The sequence below is a fragment of the Heptranchias perlo genome, chromosome 20 (assembly GCF_035084215.1).
Source record: "Heptranchias perlo isolate sHepPer1 chromosome 20, sHepPer1.hap1, whole genome shotgun sequence".
In the NCBI taxonomy this organism is placed as follows: domain Eukaryota; kingdom Metazoa; phylum Chordata; class Chondrichthyes; order Hexanchiformes; family Hexanchidae; genus Heptranchias; species Heptranchias perlo.
The window spans coordinates 21417106-21435138 of record NC_090344.1 but is presented as its reverse complement, the minus strand read 5'-3'; the positions used below and the strand labels follow the sequence as shown (position 1 = coordinate 21435138).

The 18033-nt window shown below is 44.5% G+C and overlaps 2 non-coding genes across 2 annotated transcripts; one reads left to right on the top strand and one right to left on the bottom strand.

The window, feature by feature from the left end:
* The first annotated feature begins 11652 nt into the window (after positions 1–11652).
* On the top strand, positions 11653–11734 carry trnas-cga (transfer RNA serine (anticodon CGA)). The gene has a single exon. It is a non-coding gene; the product is annotated as a tRNA-Ser (tRNA).
* Positions 11735–17456: 5722 nt separating this feature from the next.
* Positions 17457–17530, bottom strand: trnat-agu (transfer RNA threonine (anticodon AGU)). Its single transcript has one exon. It is a non-coding gene; the product is annotated as a tRNA-Thr (tRNA).
* Between the last annotated feature and the right edge of the window lie 503 nt (positions 17531–18033).

The following is an 18033-nucleotide window of genomic DNA, read 5'->3' as shown; positions in this document are numbered from 1 at the left end:
CAATCTGGGGGGAGGATCGTCCGGTGGGAACAGAACTTCAGCCTGGACACAGTCCTTCAGGGCCACACTGAGAGGGGCAAACGGCACTTTGGTCTTTCTCGTCTCTCTTCACTGACAGCAAAGTCACCGTACGGCGTCCAGTCTAAAAATGACTGTGGTAATTATTCTATGGAGATTTAACCTGTTTGAGTGACAGTCCTGAGTCTACCATTTAAGGCAGGCGTTAACTCATTTAAAATAAACCCGTTAAAAATAAATGGGTTAAAGTCTGCATTAAAATAGCAGAGGGAGGAGTTCACAGGAGCCTGTTAACTGCTGGTACAATTATACAACAGTCATTCGATCTCCAGATAAAGAAGGACCTGCAGTGTGTTTCCAGAATTCACGGTTTTATTGCTGTGTGCGTGTTAGACACCAGGATCACTAAAAATACACAACCCTGACCATCCACAGGGCGGGAGCGATCCCGACAGTTACTCTGGGATCACTCCCACTGCGGAACTCCACCACTGACCCTGCTGAAGGTTGCAGGCTCAGGGAGTGGGGCCTCCAGGAGTGGACTGTAAGAAAGCTGGGTTTCAGTATCCTGACAAATATATGCCGAGGAACCAGAGGAATCCTTACTAAGGAACCGTCTGGGGTTTTACCTGTCAGTGTAGGTCTCGGGGTGAATGATTCCCGACTCCCTGAACTGTCTTACATTTAACTCAGGTCGGAACAGGATGAACTCAGTTCACAGGAGAATTGGGACAAATATCACCCACAATCGAGGGAGACACATGCAGCTATTGGAGAAGCTCAGAGATCTTTGGAAAAGAAGATGGTGCACAATTGTGGGAATAATAGCAAACGTCTTTCCAGCAACGTCAAGAGTCAGAAGACCATTAAAGAGGTTTTCGGGCCACTGAAAGACAGTTCATGACAGATTCCCGGGCTATGGCAGAGCTGTTAAATGACTATTTCTCATCAGCCTGCACTCCTGTAGATGAGACTCAGATTCCAGCTGTGGGATGTGCTGTCGACAATTACATCATAAATATTAAAATAGAAAGGGATGTCATCTTGGATAAAATATGAAATCTGAAAATACTTTATATTCCAGGTCTAGATGATATCCACCCACGGGTGTTTAAAGAGATGGGATGGGTGCTCTGTGAGCCCCATGCCTGTATCTTCAACAGCTCAATCGAGTCAGGGATTGTCCTCTGAGATTGGAAGGTAGCTCACGTAGTTCCCATTTTCACGAAAGGGGATAAGTCAGAGCCGGGGAATGACAGGCCCTTCAGTGTGACCTCGATCAGAGGGAAGATGCTTGAAGGGATCCTAAGAGATGCTGTTTATGATCATGGGGAAAGAGAAGGGACCATTAGAGATACTCAACACGGCTTCTGGAAAAGAAGTTTATGTCTTTCAAACTTGCTTGAGTTTTTTGAAGAAGTTGCTGGGTTAGTGGATGAGGGTAATCTGGTTCACATTGTCTCTCTCAGGGGTGTCAAACTCACTTTCTATGGTGAACCTGACCCGATATCCTGGCACTTGGCCTGGGCCACATTCAGCAAAAGGTATTGAACTAGAAATAGATTAAGATGAACTCTATTTGTACTTGCTTACATTTAGATTTTAGTTACTGCTGCTCCCGATACCTGGCACCTCTTAGCTTGAACCATTGCATCAACATTTGGAGTAAATGACTGGGCTGAGGCCTGCTTTGGATAAAAACATGAGAACTTGTCATGACAGAACTTTGGAAGTGAATTCCACAATCTCACAACTCCCTCTGTCAAGAAGTTTCTCTTGATCACCACTCCAAAACAGACAGCTGGGGTAAGGGTAGCTACTCAGACTGTTAATAGGTGGAAAGTGGTGTTTCACAATGATCGATGCTGGGACCACTGTTCACAATTTATATAAACGATTTGGACTCGGGAGTCGAATTTACAATTAAAAAATTTAGCAGATGACACCTGATTGGCGGGGTGGGTATAATTAATACTGATGAAGACTAAGACAAAATACAAGAAGACATTAATAAACTTGCAGAATGGGGATGTAATTGGCAAAGGAATTTTGAAAAGATGAGGGTGAAGTGGAACATTTTGGTAGCAAGAACAAGGAGGCCACATAATGCATGGATAATAAGTCTAAAAGGGGTAGAAGAGCAAAGAGTTCTAGGGGCACAGAAACACAAATCACTAAAAGTAGTGACACATGTTGAAAAGGCCACAAAAAAGCAAACCAAGCACTGGGGTTCATTTCTGGAGCATAGTTGAAAAGCAGAGAAGTTATCTTCAACTTGTATAGAACCTTGATTAGACTGCACGTGGTGTACTGTGAAAAGTTTTGTTCTCCATATTAAAAAAAGGATATAGAGGCACTGAAGAAGGTGCAAAAAAAGGATTCAAATGGATGTCACCATCTTTGTTTTCCCTGTACTTGGTGTCCCAGTGTAAGTCGTCCCTGGACTTGGTGTCCCAGTGTAAGTCGTCCCTGGATTTGGTGTCCCAGTGCAAGTGGTCCCTGGATTTGGTGTCTCAGTGTAAGTGGTCCCTGGATTTGGTGTCTCAGTGTAAGTGGTCCCTTAATTTCGTGCCCCAGTGCAAGTGGCCCCTTAATTTGGTGCCCCAGTGCAAGTGGCCCCTTAATTTGGTGCCCCATTGCAAGTGGTCCCCGGATTTGGTGTCCCAGTGTAATTGGTCCCCGGATTTGGTGTCCCAGTGTCAGTGGTCCCTTGATTTGGTGTCACAGTGTAAGTGGTCCCTGGATTTGGTGTCCCAGTTTAAGTGGCCCTAGATTTGGTGTCACAGTGTAAGTGGTCCCTTGTGTTTTGAGGCATCGCTCGTGGTATTTTTCTCCTCTTTCCACCTTTACAAAAATTGTTACCAGCTTATTAAAGCCATTAACTGGCTCTCTGGTAGGGCATAGAAAAAATGTGACCTCCTAAGTTTCCCTGAGAATGACAGGTCTGAATTCAAGTTTGAGAACATTTAGCAATTGAACCAGACTGGGCGGGGCGGGCCTGAGGTGCGAATTAGTAACGGAAAGGTGGCGGCACCACGGGGGAGGGCCCGAGCACTCGGGTTTCTGTACAATTTATTTAATTATTTTGTTTGTTGCCTCCATGGCGCCAACCTCGATGGGATGGCAATAATTAATTATCTGTTCAGCAATTCCGGCTTGCAATGGCGGGGTATTTCCCCAGAATCCCCCGCGGTTCAGAATGTGCCCTATCAATGACGACAGGAGGCCAGTGCGCAGGGGCAGGACTGGACTGCGATATGAGCATGCGCAGTGCGAGTGGTGGAAACAGTCGAGTCGGAGGCCGGGGAGGAATTGGATCTGTGAGTGGGCGTGGAAATTTCACAAACACCTGGAGGCGGCTTGAGGCCAGAAATAAGAGTAAAATGCCCCGTGTTGGCACTTCGGTTAGAGGCTCGTCCGGCGGCCGCCCCGATTACCAGTGTGATTGGCCGCCATCGTGCGAGAGGAAGTCATGGTGGAATTATGGCGCGTGCGCGGCCATCTTGGTACAGGAGCAGACAGTGGGCGGGGCTTCAGGGTCCCAGTGACCAGGAACAAAGAGTGGGCGGGGCTTCAGGGTCCCAGTGACCGGGAACAAAGAGTGGGCGGGGCTTCAGGGTCCCAGTGACCGGGAACAAAGAGTGGGCGGGGCTTCAGGGTCCCAGTGACCAGGAACAAAGAGTGGGCGGGGCTTCAGGGTCCCAGTGACCGGGAACAAAGAGTGGGCGGGGCTTCAGGGTCCCAGTGACCGGGAACAAAGAGTGGGCGGGGCTTCAGGGTCCCAGTGACCGGGAACAAAGAGTGGGCGGGGCTTCAGGGTCCCAGTGACCGGAAACAAAGAGTGGGCGGGGCTTCAGGGTCCCAGTGACCGGAAACAAAGAGTGGGCGGGGCTTCAGGGTCCCAGTGACCGGAAACAAAGAGTGGGCGGGGCTTCAGGGTCCCAGTGACCGGGAACAAAGAGTGGGCGGGGCTTCAGGGTCCCAGTGACCGGAAACAAAGAGTGGGCGGGGCTTCAGGGTCCCAGTGCCTCATTTATTTTATTCTCACTCTGCCCACAGCGGGTTTAGAACTGAACCCAATCAGAGGAGAGGGAGGGAGAAAACTGGGGGTGGAGGGAAGAAATATTGGAGATGGTGGGATGGGTTTGGATTTCAGCACATGGAGGCGGGAGAGTGTGTGGGACGGGGATTTACAGCTTTGGGAAACAAGAGAGGAAAGAATGTTCCACAGAGACTAGAATTGTCTGTTCTGAATTTCTATCCTGTATTTGCAGTGATGACTTTTGTCAACTCCTTTTCCAGGGTACGAGAAGGCGAGGATTTGCAAACATCAGTGTGAGTGGAAAAGCACCGAGACACACACACCCGAGTGAGAGTGTTCCAGTGCACTGACTGTGGAAAGAGCTTTTACCAGTTACACAGCCTGAAAAAACACCGCACCATTCACAGCGGGGAGAAACCGTCCACGTGTTCTGTGTGTGGACGAGGCTTCGACTGATCATCCAACCCGGAGAGACACAAAGACACCCGCACCACGGAGAAACCTTGGAAATGTGGGGACTGTGGGAAGGGATTCAATTATCTGTCTGAGCTTGAAACTCATCGACACAGTCACATCGGGGAGAGGCCGTTCACCTGCTCCACACATAACAGGAAAAGCACAGTTTCCGGTCTGGGGTCTGTTACCTGATCTCACCCAGAATGGTACTGAGCCCCACAGAGCAGGAAACGCCCAGGCTCAGTCCCAGGCCTGTGCGGAGTTAGCTGTTCTCAGGGTTGTTGGTTCGAGCCCCACTTTGGGTGGTTTGTGCTTTAATTTTTATGCTGATTTCACAAGCGATCCCCAGTTCGAAATTCCTATGGCAGAAAGTTGAAGGAGTATTTTGTATAAACTAGATTCAAGGGCAGTATCAAAAATGTCCTCCTTGATTCTGGACCTTCATCTCTCTCCAACCGCTCGCTGCTGCAGATTGAACTTTATTTCATTTCACCCGCAGCTCGGAGTCAGTGCGGATTTGAGGGGCTTTGGGCCGGTCTCTCCCTTCACAGCCCATCAGAGAGGCTTTGGGCCCGTCTCTCCCTTCACAGCCCATCAGAGAGGCTTTGGGCCCGTCTCTCCGTTCACAGCCCATCAGTGCCGAGAAAAAGACGGAGAATTTTACACACATAATGTGTTCTGTAACTTTTCATAAACACTTCAGTATTTTTCACTCCGCATCCAAAATTTTGAGTTCTCCCCTGGTGTGTCCGCTTTCTGTATTTATAAACACAAGTGTATTTCGTTCCGTGTCCAACACTGTGAGGTCTCCCCTGGTGTATTTGTATTTTGTGTTTATAAAGAGTGTACATTATTGACCGGGTGTTTGTGTGTAGTGGGTTTGAGGGTGAGCTCTGATTCCCACTCCCTGATGGATTGAATGGAGGAAAGAATGAATGAGAGAGAGGCACGATGTGGGAGACGGGATGATGGAAGAATGTGTCCACGAACCTGGTTAAAAGTGGCCAAACACAAGATAATATTAAGATATCATCAGCAGAACATTAACATAACCTGAGCTCCGAGATCTGGTCGGTCCCATTCCCCCGAAGTAAGGAATGAGCGGGAGAGGCAATTCCACCCGGTTTATGTTTTTTTTCCAAAGCAACGCCACACAGTCCAACTTGGGATGGAGCCGAAATAGCTCAGTTGAGAATGCGAAAATTTGAAAGTCCCTGGTTCAATTCCGAATTTCAGCAGAATTTGGTTGTTTTGCTGTCGTTCTTTGGGTCGAATCTCGCATTAATTTACCGTGAAATTTTAACCGGCGTTGGAGGCTTGGGGAAGGAGTCGAGAAGCATCAAGGAAGAGAAATATTGATAGCATCTTTACTTAGCTTTATTTCTTTCTGCATTTTTCTCTGTTTTTTGCCTCTCTCAGCGCCGGCGAACAATTGATTTGAAGCATTATGATTCCTAAAGTGATGCCTTTTCCTCATCTCCGGGCGGCCAGACACGCTCTGTCTGTTTGATACTGCTTGTGACCATTAAAGGGCACAAGCCCCGAGTTAAACGTTTATCAGCAAACCGACAAAGCGATATTACAGCGGGAATATAACTCATTGCTTCATATTGTTAGATACTCAGTGACTCAGATTGCAATGTGTGTCAGTAAACATACCCGGATACTGAGTGACACAGATTGTAATGTGTGTCAGTCAACATACCCGGATACTGAGTGACACAGATTGTAATGTGTGTCAGTAAATATACCCGGATACTGAGTGACACAGATTGTAATGTTTTTCAGTAAACATACCCGGATACTGAGTGACACAGATTGTAATGTTTTTCAGTAAACATACCCGGATACTGAGTGACACGGATTGTAATGTTTTTCAGCAAACCGACCCAGATGCTGAGTGACACAGGTTGTCATGTTTTTCAGTGAACATTCCTGGATACTGAGTGACACAGATTGTAATGTTTTTCAGTAAACATACCCAGATACTGCGTGACACGGATTGTAATGTGTGTCAGTAAATATACCGGGATACTGAGTGACACAGGTTGTAATGTTTGTCAGTAAACATACCTGGAAAAATGGTTCCGGAATGGAAAGAAATAGAGAGATAGGAAAAGAGACAGATGGAAAGAGATGGAGACACAGAAAGGTGAGTGAGAAAAGAAGGATAAATGAAGAATGAAAAGAAAGATGCGTTTCTCCGCCCCAGGGGCAAAGATATATCAAACATTGTAATGAATGCTATTCTAAAAACTATTCCCTCTGACTTTTTGCGTGAATTTCCTTGTTTGCAAAGTCTGGATTTTCAAAGTTACTAAAATAACGTAATGCATTACTGATAACTCGTATGGGGAACGAACCCGTGACCTTGGTGTTATTAGCATCACGCTTTAACCAACTGAGCTAACCGGCCTTTTATTTTTCTTACGGCCATCAGTTTGGGGCACGCGTTGGATTTTCTGTGTTTTACTTCTCACACTGCGTAATACGGTTATTGCACGAACATTGAACACACCACATCCCTTAAACATTGTTACTTGTTTCTGCATAAAACTGGCAGGGGTGTAAATCGAAATTAACAGATAAGGAGCACTTTAATGCGACAAATTTAATTCTGGTAATAATTATGTTCTGAACAGTGAAAAGCCCACCCCTGAAACACTGTCCCGCTGTTGAACCAGTGGGCAGGGCCCTGAGGTACTGCGAAAATCGTGTGCTGAGGTTTCCGTAGTGTCGTGCTTATCATGTTCGCCTTTTACGTGAAAAAGCTCTAGTTTTGAGGAACTTGCTTCGGATAAACCTCCAGGCGTCAACTTGTGCTGAGAGAAGGGACAATTATTGTTCCTTCCTGTTAACTTTAACAACGGCTGTACCAAATTCCAAGTGTCATCAACTATCAACATTTGAAACCAGACCCTTAAAATGCAGTCTGGAAAGTGGAAAATGGTGAAAGTGCATCAGGCACAAAGCACAAAAACATATTTAAAGTTTCACTATCCATGTTAGTATTTCCGTGAGTCAGCAGCATAAAGTTATCGGTTACAACAATTATTCACCTTTCACAGAATTTCATTAGTTTCATTAATTAATTTAATAACGTTCATTGGTCACTACAACCACAAGCTTGAGCTCGATGAAATATTAATGTTGTTAACCATGCAATGTGATGTTTTTCTCTGTTACAATCATTCAGCGCGTTCGGCTCTTAACCCAAAATTTGGTGGTTAGATGACCCCAAGGGACGATACAATATCCCGGATTTCAATGCGTGTTTTCACTGTAAGAAAATGCACCATAAATGAATTTGATGAAAAGAGACTAATATTGTTGACTTGAAATAGTTAGTGTCCAACTTGACATTGCACCACATCGGAATCCAAATTGAGATTCGGGGCCAGAAAAGCAGATGATGCACGGAGGCAGAGGGCAAGGCTGAAGTATTAAATGAGTACTTTGCATCTGTCTTAACCAAGGAAGAAGAAGCTGCCAGAGTCAGTAAAAGAGGAGGTCGTGGAGATACTGGATGGGATAAAAATTGATAAAGAAAAGGTACTAGAAAGGCTGGCTGTACTTAAAGTGTGTAAGTCACACGGTCCGGATGGGATGCATCCTTGGTTGCTGAGGGAAGTCAGGGTGAAAATTTCAGAGTTGCTGGCCATAATCTCCAATCGTCCTTAGATATGGGGGTGGTGCCAGACGACGAGAAAATCTCAAATGTTACTCCCTTTTTAAAAACGTGTGCAAGGATAAACCCAGCAACTACAGGCCAGTCAGTTAAACCTCGGTGGTAGGGAAGCTTTTAGAAACGATAAATAGGGGATAAAAATAACAGCCAGTTCTACAAGTGTAGATTAATAAAGGAAAGCCAGCACGAATTTGTTAAAGGCAAATCGTGTTTAACTAACTTGATTGAGTTTTTCGATGAAGTAAAGTGCCACAAAATAGGCTTGTCAGCAAAATTGAAGTCCATGGAATAAAAGCATGGATACCAAATTGGATAAATGACAGGAAACAGAGAGTCGTGGTGAACGTATTTTTTTCGGACTGGAGGAAGGTTGACAGTGTTGTTTTCCATGGGACTGGACTGGGACCACTGCTTTTTGATATATATTAATAACTTGGACTTGTGTGCACAGGAACAATTTCAAAAATTGCAGATAACACAAAACTAGTAAACAGTGAAGAGGATAATAATAGTCTTCAAGAGGACACAGATAATCTGGTGGAATGGGCGGACACATGGCAGATGAAATTTAACGCAGAGAATTGCAAAGTGATATATTTTGGCAGGAAGAATGAGGAGAGGCAATATAAACTAAATAATAAAATTCTAAATGAGGTGCGGGAATAGAGAGTCCTGGGGGCATATGTGACCATATCTTTGAAGGTGGCAGTACAGGCTGAGAACGTGGTCCTGGGCTTTATAAATAGAGGCATAGAGTACAAAATCAAAAAAGTTATGTTGAACATTTATAAAACACTCGTTCGGCTACAACCAGAGTATTGTGTCCAATTCTGGGCCCCGCATTTTAGGAAGGATGTGAAGGCCTCAGGGAGCATGCAGAAAAGATTTACTCGAATGGTTCCAGGGATGAGGGACTTCAGTTATGTGGACAGACTGGAGAAGTTGGGATTGTTCTTCGAGCAGAGTCGGTTGAGAGGAGATTTGATAGAAGTGTTCAAAATCATGAAGGGTGATGAAAAAGTAAATAAAGAGAAGCTGTTCCCATTGGCTGAAGGGTTGAGAACCAGAGGACACAGATTTAAGGTGATTGGCAAAAGAAACCAAAGGCGAAATGAGTAAAACTTTTTTACGCAGAGACTTGTTATGATCTAGAACGTGCTGCCTGAAACGGTGGAAGCAGATTCAATCGTGGCTTTCACAAAGGAATGGGATAAATACTTGAAGGGAAAAAATTGCAAGGCCACGTGGAAAGAGCGGGGAAATGAGACGAACTGGATTGCTCTGACAAAGAGATAGCACGGTCTGGATGGGCCGAATTGACTTCCTTCTGTGCTGTAATCATTCTATGATTCGATGATTGGATGGACAGAGCGGTCTAAAAGGACAGGCGATCGGTTGTGGGGAGCAGGGAAACTTTCGACTGGTTGCACGGCTGTGTTACTGACGGCTCGTTGGTCTCGGATTATGGTTTTCACTTTGGGCGTTTCACTAATTGATATGTGAGAGGTCCGGGGTTCAAATTCCTGGACGAGCCCTCCTGTGTCACTATTTTCAGTGGAAATTCATTCATTTATTTTTCACATCTTTTCAGCGTTGCAGGATACAGGATTGACTTAATTCTAGAGCATGTTTGACGTTTCGTGGCTCGAATGCAGAGGGTTTGTCGACGCAACACCACATAGGGAAAGGAAAATGTCTCAACGTGGTGTGCAGATTGAAGCTGAATGTGAATCTATCTCTTTTCAGGCGTGCAGAAAGAAAATGCTCCTGCATCGGTCGGGAATCAATCCCCGTCTCCTCGGGTGGCAGGTGAGAATTCTACCAGTGAAACAGCAACGTCCGGACGGTCGCGGCTGCATGTGTCCAGTTGGAAACCTGTCTGAAAGAACATATAGTCTCACAAATCTCCTGTGAGTACCCTGTGCATTCTGATTTACAGCCGTGCATCAAAGGCGCTCGCAGCTGCGGTAGTCGCGTGGTTCAGACGTTAGATCTGAAACCCAATGAGGTATTCCGGCAGAAGTTGGAATCGTGCTATCGGCGCTATTGTGTAAAGTTTTGTTCAATGCTCAAATAAATATGAACTGGAGATAACGGGTTGCAATTCCTTCCCTCAGAGAGATACTCCACCGCGGCAGATCATTTTAACTGGGAGCCCAGTGGTCACTTGCAAAATATCAAGATACGTGAAGGGAACTTCACAATGTTCCACAACTGTCCAAAACTGGGCACCGCACTTTATAAAGGATGTGAAGGCGTCAGAGAGGGTGCAGAAATATTTACTGGAATGGTTCCAGGGATGAGGTCATCAGTAACGTGGGTAGACTGGAGAAGCTGGAGTTGTTCCCTTAGAGCAGAGAAAGTTGAGTGGAGATTTGATAGAAGTGTTCAAAATCATGACGGGTTTAGATAAAGTAAATAAAAAAAAACTGCTCCCGTTGGCGGAAGGGTCGAGAACCAGAGGACGCAGATTTACGGTGGTTGACAAAAGAACCAAAGGCGATAAAAGGAAAAACTTCTTAAACTAGCGAGTGGATATAATCTGGAATGCATCGCCTGAAAGGGTGGTGGAAGCAGATTTAATCATTGTTTCTAAGAGGAATTGGATAAGTATTTGAAGGGAAAATATTTGCAGGTATACGGGGAAAGAACGGGGGAATGGGACGATCTGGATTGCACTTAAAGAGAGCTGGCACAGGCTCGATGGGCCGAATGGCCTCCTTCTGTGCAGTGACGATTCTATGATTCTATTTCTCCCAATCTCCATCGTAAATGCTGCTAACTTGACGTTAGGTTTTTTCGATACTTTTATCTCTCTATCTCTCTCTGTCTCTGCCTCTCTGTGTTTTCCCCTGATGGACTTCTCAGGCAGCCTTGAACGGCCAAAGCTGATCGAACCTGCGACACCAGCAGAGAAGGGTAAAGATGGAAAGACTGAGACGGGAGGAAAACTAAAAATCCAACCCAGATGAAGAACTCGCAGATAATATCTACACATTAATGTCTCTTCGTCCTCATAGTGAAAACATCAGTAATTTTATTCCAGTATAAAAAGAAAGAACGTCTTGTCTTTATAAAGCGCTTTTCAAGACCTCAAGACCTCCCAAAGCGCTATACAGCCAATGAGGTATTTTTGAAGTGTAGTCACTGTTATACTTGTGGTCGAGTGGATAATCTGCGGATGCCGAGGGAGACAACAATGTAACTTTCGAGAAATTAATTCTGAAAAGTCTCACTTGGCATGACAAGTCGCACATTCAAAACGAATGTGGTAAAGGGAGGCTAATATTGTTGATATGAAATAGTTAGTGTACAACTTCACATTGCTGTCCATCGGAATAGAAAAAGTGATTGGATGGATCGCAGGATGGCCGATCGGCAATGGGTTGCACCGAATTCTGCATTGGTTGCACCCTTTTGGTAGCAGTAGCTGTTCTGTTTTTGTATAGCTGCGATGGCCGAGTGGTTAAGGCGTTAGACTCGAAATCTAATGGGGTTTTCCTGCGCAGGTTCGAATCCTGCTCGTAGCGCTATTTCTTATAGATTTGTTCAATGATCAAACAAATAAGGACTGGAGTTGACGGACCGTGTTCCCTCCCTCAGAGAGATGATCCAGCGTGGCAAATGCTTTTAATTCGGAGCCAATGGTCTCTTGCAGAGTTGCACGGCACGTGAAAGAATCTCTACCAAGCTCCATCTTAAATTCTGCTCGTTCGCAAAGCTTGATATTTATCCGATTTGTTTCTATACTTTAATCTCTCCCTGTCCCTGTCTCTTGACTCTCTGAATTTTCCCCTGATGGACTTCTCAGGTTTTCTTGAACGGCCAAGGATGATCGAACCTGCAACACCAGCAGAGAAGGGTAAAGATGGAAAGACTGAGACGGGGGGAGAAGCAAAGGTGCAACCCAGTTGATGTATTCGGAGCTATTGTCCACACATTTATGTCTCTTCGACCTCACAGTGAAAAAAATCAGCAATTTGAATACAGTGCACTTATGGTAGAGTGTTTAAATGCGAGTGTTGAGACACACAACAATCGAACCGTTGCCATGGTGATGATCGAATCTAAACACTAGACCACAAAGAAACGCTGAAAATTCTTTGGTGCGAACAAGCAGCCCAACGCGGACTTTCCTACTTGCCTCTTTGTAATTCAGGTCATTATCGTGCGAGACAAGCTGCTCGCAAAAAAATGGCATTTTCTGTTCAAACTACTATCGCGACAGAAGGTGATGTTCAGGCAATGACAGCACCAAGTGCAACTAGGCATGTACATGAAATGGAAAGTGAGGTAAAATACTACCACAAGCTGCTGATGGACATGTTTCCATTTCCAAAATTCACGAACCTGAATGCAGCTCCTGGGAAAACTGCAAGGCCACGCAGATCCATCATGAATCATTTGAAGCAACTGGCAGTTTAAAGTGGCATCTCCTCCTGCTTCTGTCGGGGGTGAAGGAGAGACACCGTCGTTATAAACGTACAGTTTGATTTTGTACAGAACTGTACAGAGAAGGAGCACATATACTGGGGCTGTGAGATATTCTATATTAATCATATTTAACCACAAGAATATCCGCAGTCAGAAGCTGAAAAGAAGGGAGAGATAAGAGGCCTGAAAATAAACACAGAGCTGAATGAATCACGGAAGAGTGAAAGAAAAGTAAATCTTACCAGTTCTGTTGTGTTCCGTGCGCAATCTTGGGCGCTCCCCGATGGACTGATGGTGAGAATTTAATGCTCCCACCAACGCATGAGTTCGATTCCAAGTCAGGGAATTAACTTTAGCAAAAGTTATTAAATTAATTACATGAAACTAATTAAACCCTGTTGGTAGATGAATGACTGTTTTATTCACCATTAATCAAACGATAACTTTCTATTTCATACTGAAGGAGATGTTGACGTGGTTACCGAGAGACAGTCAAAACTTTAATCAGATTTTTATGCTTTGCAGGTGATCAAATTTCATCATTTTATAGACTGTATCTTAAGGGTATGATTCAAAGCTCAGTGCAGCTGTTGTTAAATTTAAAATGAATAGGAAATTGTCGCCTTTTATGACAAGAACGCCCGAACCGGTTCTACGATCAAGATGAAAGTAACGCAACGAGCAACATCTGATACAAAAATCCCCACCGTTTTGCTTTTCCAACATAAAGGGTGTGACATTTATTTTCTGAACATAGGAACAGTCTGATCTCGCTCACTACAGAAATCTCCATGTCACAGCGAACCAGCTCTCCTGCAGCGAGTGCGGCCTCCCTTCTGGCCTTTCGGGGGCTTGTCTGCCAAGGAGAATTGTAATTTTCTTGCTTCCAAAAAATACATTGAAACCCTGGAACTTTGAGGCGAAGAATCCTGAGGAAAAATCAAATAACAGCTCGAACCATCAAACTTCCGTGCAAACCGACAGCACCAACTCGACAGGTGAAGAGGTCACCTGCTGAACCAATAATTAATTGGGCTAAACTTTGAGTTTGCAGCGACCAATATAACAACTGTCTACAGTCAGTCCAAAATGAATGGTTGAAGCTTGTAGGAGTGAAAATCCAAACAGCCGGTCTTCACTCTTAAACCAGCAACTATGAAGAAAAACATGCCGGAGAAATACTCACTTTCAGTGCGGTGACACTGGGCCAGAGTAAAGCTCAGTTAATATGATTGGTGAGTGGCTGGAGGGTGGATTTCGAACTCCTGACCGATTGCACTGTGCATTTTCCAAATCTGCTTGGAGCACCAATCCCTTCAATTCATCACTTACAGGGACAATTCGATTCTCGCTTTCATTTCGCTGACGCTTGGTGAAATTTTACAAATTGGAAGCGATCAGTGTCAAAGCTAACCACGTCACCGACATGCTCGCAGATACAAAGCGGCCAAACTCTGCTTCAGCAAGATGAAAGCCGAGAGCGATTTCACGGTCAAATATAATGGCTAACAAAACTTATTCAAAGAAAGTGCAGGTCGTTGAGTTGCCTTTAAATTCCTGATTGTTCGCATTGAACTTCTTCCCATTGCGTTTGAGAGCCACGTGGGGCGATTTGGGCACTTCATTTCATTTTATGCAGAAATTTCAAATGCAGTTCAAGGTCAAAAGTCCTGGGACCACTGTTGTTCACAATTTACCGGTGCTGGGACCACTGTTGTTCGCAATTTATCGGTGTTGGGACCACTGTTGTTTACAATTTATCGGTGTTGGGACCACTGTTGTTCACAATTTATCGGTTCTGGGATCACTGTTGTTCACAATTTACCAGTGCTGGGACCACTGTTGTTCACAATTTACCAGTGCTGGGACCACTGTTGTTTACAATTTGTTGGTGCTGCGACCATTGTTGTTCACAATTTATCGGTTCTGGGATCACTGTTGTTCACAATTTACCAGTGCTGGGACCACTGTTGTTCACAATTTACCAGTGCTGGGACCACTGTTGTTCACAATTTGTCGGTGCTGGGACCACTGTTGTTCACAATTTATCGGTGCTGGGACCACTGTTGTTCACAATTTGTCGGTGCTGGGACCACTGTTGTTCACAATTTATCGGTGCTGGGACCACTGTTGTTCACAATTTGTCGGTGCTGGGATCACTGTTGTTCACAATTTATCGGTTCTGGGATCACTGTTGTTCACAATTTACCAGTGCTGGGACCACTGTTGTTCACAATTTATCAGTGCTGGGACCACTGTTGTTCACAATTTACCAGTGCTGGGACCACTGTTGTTCACAATTTGTCGGTGCTGGGATCACTGTTGTTCACAATTTATCGGTGCTGCGACCATTGTTATTCGCAATTTACCAGTGCTGGGACCAGTGTTGTTCACAATTTATCGGTGCTGCGACCATTGTTGTTCACAATTTATCGGTGCTGGGACCACTGTTGTTCGCAATTTACCAGTGCTGGGACCACTGTTGTTCACAATTTATCGGTGCTGCGACCATTGTTGTTCACAATTTATCGGTGCTGGGATTACTGTTGTTCACAATTTATCAGTGCTGGGTTTGAGAATGCATACGGGGCGCCCTTTTAATAAATTGCATATGGGGTAAGCTTTTAGTGGTTTATAGTGAGATACCTCCATAGCGAAGTAGCAGTGTGGTGAACCAATGGTTAATAGAAGTAGCCCATTTTGCTGGCTAGAATTAGAAACAATGAGCTTCTTCTTTGACCACCTGTTTACGTTATTAATTTTCTTTATGTATAAGCCTGCCTTGTGTTAATCAAGCAAAGAGATATGATAAAGTTGAATTCTAGTATAAGGAGTTGTCATGCAGCTGCATTATTGAATGGATCTCCCTTTGCAGGCAAGGTCAAAAAACATCCCAAGCCAGAGATAAGGTAGCCGCCCTTTTCCTTGTCACACGCATGAACAAGTATTACCTGTGAGTGATCGGTCATTATGTCAGTTAGCATGGCTTGCCAAGACTCAGTATATGATTGGTTTTAACCCCTTGCTACTCATGTCCCTCCCCACTCTGAAAATGTATAATTGTGTGGATCTGCCTCTGTAATTTTGCCTGCTCTATGAGATTGACCAGACTCTGTCAAGAGTTGAAATCAATTCTATAGATAAGGTCAGCTGCAGCTAATAAATTGTGTTAAACTTTCAAGTGTTATTCTCATCAGTTATTGCTGAACCAGACTAAGGGTAAAGAAATCCGGTATCGTCAGGTTCACGGTTGTTCACAATTTATCGGTGCTGGGTTCACAGTTGTTCACAATTTATCGGTGCTGGGACCACTGTTGTTCTCAATGTGTCGGTGCTGGCGCCACTGTTGTTCACAATTTATCGGTGCTGGGTCCACTGTTGTTCACAATTTATCGGTGCTGGGACAACTGTTGTTCACAATTTATCGGTGCTGGGTCCACTGTTGTTCACAGTTTATCGGCGCTGGGGCCACTGTTGTTCACAATTTATCGGTGTTGGGACAACTGTTGTTCACAATTTATCGGTGATGGGACCACTGTTGTTCACAATTTACATCAATGATTTAGTCATAGGAATCGGAAATACAATTTCAAAATTGACAGACAGCACATAATTGGGAGCTGTCGTTAATGCAAAGCGAAAAATACAGGAAGACGTCAGTAAACTTGCAAAATGGGCGTGTAAATGGCAAATTAGTTTCAATATTTATTGTGTATTCCCTTGCCTTGTTTGCCCTCCCTAAATGCATTACCTCATTCTCCAGATTGAATTGCATTTGCCACTATTCTATCCACCTGTCCATTCCACTGATATCTTCCTGCAGTCCACAGCTTCCCTCCTCACCATCAACCACACGACCAATTTTTGCATCTTCTGCAAAATTGTTAATAATACCCCGTACATTTAAATCCAAATCAATGATCTGTGCTACGAAAAGCAGCGACCTAGTACGGATCCCTGCGGAACCCCACTCGAGACAGCCTTGCAGTCACAAAAACACCCGTCGACCATTGCTTCCTGCCACTCAGTCAATTTTGGATCAACTTGCCAATTTCCCTTGGATCCAATGGGCTTTTACACTTTTGACCAATCTGCCATGTAGGACTTTGTCAAAAGCCTCGCGAAAATCTATGTAGACTACAAAAAACGCACTACCCTCATCCACCTTCCTTGATACCTCCAAAAAAATTCAATTCAAACGACCTTCCCTTAACAAATCCATGCTGACTGCCCTTCATTAATCCGTCCCTTTCTAAATGAAGATTAATACTTTCCCCCAGAATTGTGCTCAATACCGAGGTTAGGCTGACTGGCCTGCAATAATTCGATCTCTTCCTTTCTCCCTTTTCAAACAACGGTACAACTTCAGCAGTCCTCCAATCCTCCGGCAACACACCTGTAACAAGGGAGGATTGGAAAATGATGGTCAGAGTCTCCGCTATTTCCTTCCTTGCTTCTGTTAACAGCCTGGGATGTATTTCATCCGGGCCTGGCGATTCAGGTGGAGTGATTTGGGGACTTCCTTTCCCTCTTTGCAAACGTTTGCACCGCAGGTCAAGATCACAAGTCTTGATCCAAATTAGGACTACTTCCATGTTTGAAACTCAAATCGCGAAATATCCCCCAACCCCAACGAGCCCAGAAACAAGAACGTGTCTTTAAATTAACGTGTTACAGACACATTCCATGAGAGGTCTGTCTGTGCAATGAAAGGGCGTTTTTGAACAGTCATTCGGTTATCCGTTTTCTCCTGAACAAACACCACAGTGTTATTTTGTCGCTCAATTCCACAAATTAGGTAAAATAACGAGCTGCACAAGGCACTGCTGGGAGTTGAACCCAGGATCTTCTGTTTACTAAACAGACGCTTTAACCAACTAAGCCACAGCGCCAATTGATGACACTTCATCTCCACCTCCTCTCATTAATATCTATCAGCGACACTTCATTGTTGGGGGTTCAGGCCGTTTTCTCTTTGTCTGTTTCGCTTGTCCGTTCACCTGTGCATTCCGACACTGACTGGATTTCTCGCTGTGTTTATCTTTGTGTATCCATCAGTGCGTTGATACACGGATGATTGTGTGTGATTGTATTTGTTACATTAAATAAATTCGGGGATCAGACAATTCTCGCTCTGACATTGGAGAACTATTGAGCCGAACCTTCCAGCGAAGTGTTCTTTATTGTCGTGCTGAAACTAAAAAAAAGCGTCAGAGGAGCAAAAAGGAAAAAGGAGAAAAACTTGTGAGGGAAAATGAGGACAACTCACAAGGTTTTTCCAAATATATTAAGAGAACGAAGGGAGGCTTGGAGTAATGTGGGCCGCTTGAAGACAGATGGAGGTGATATTGTAATTGAAAATCAGGAAATGGCAGAGTTGCTAAATTTTTACTTT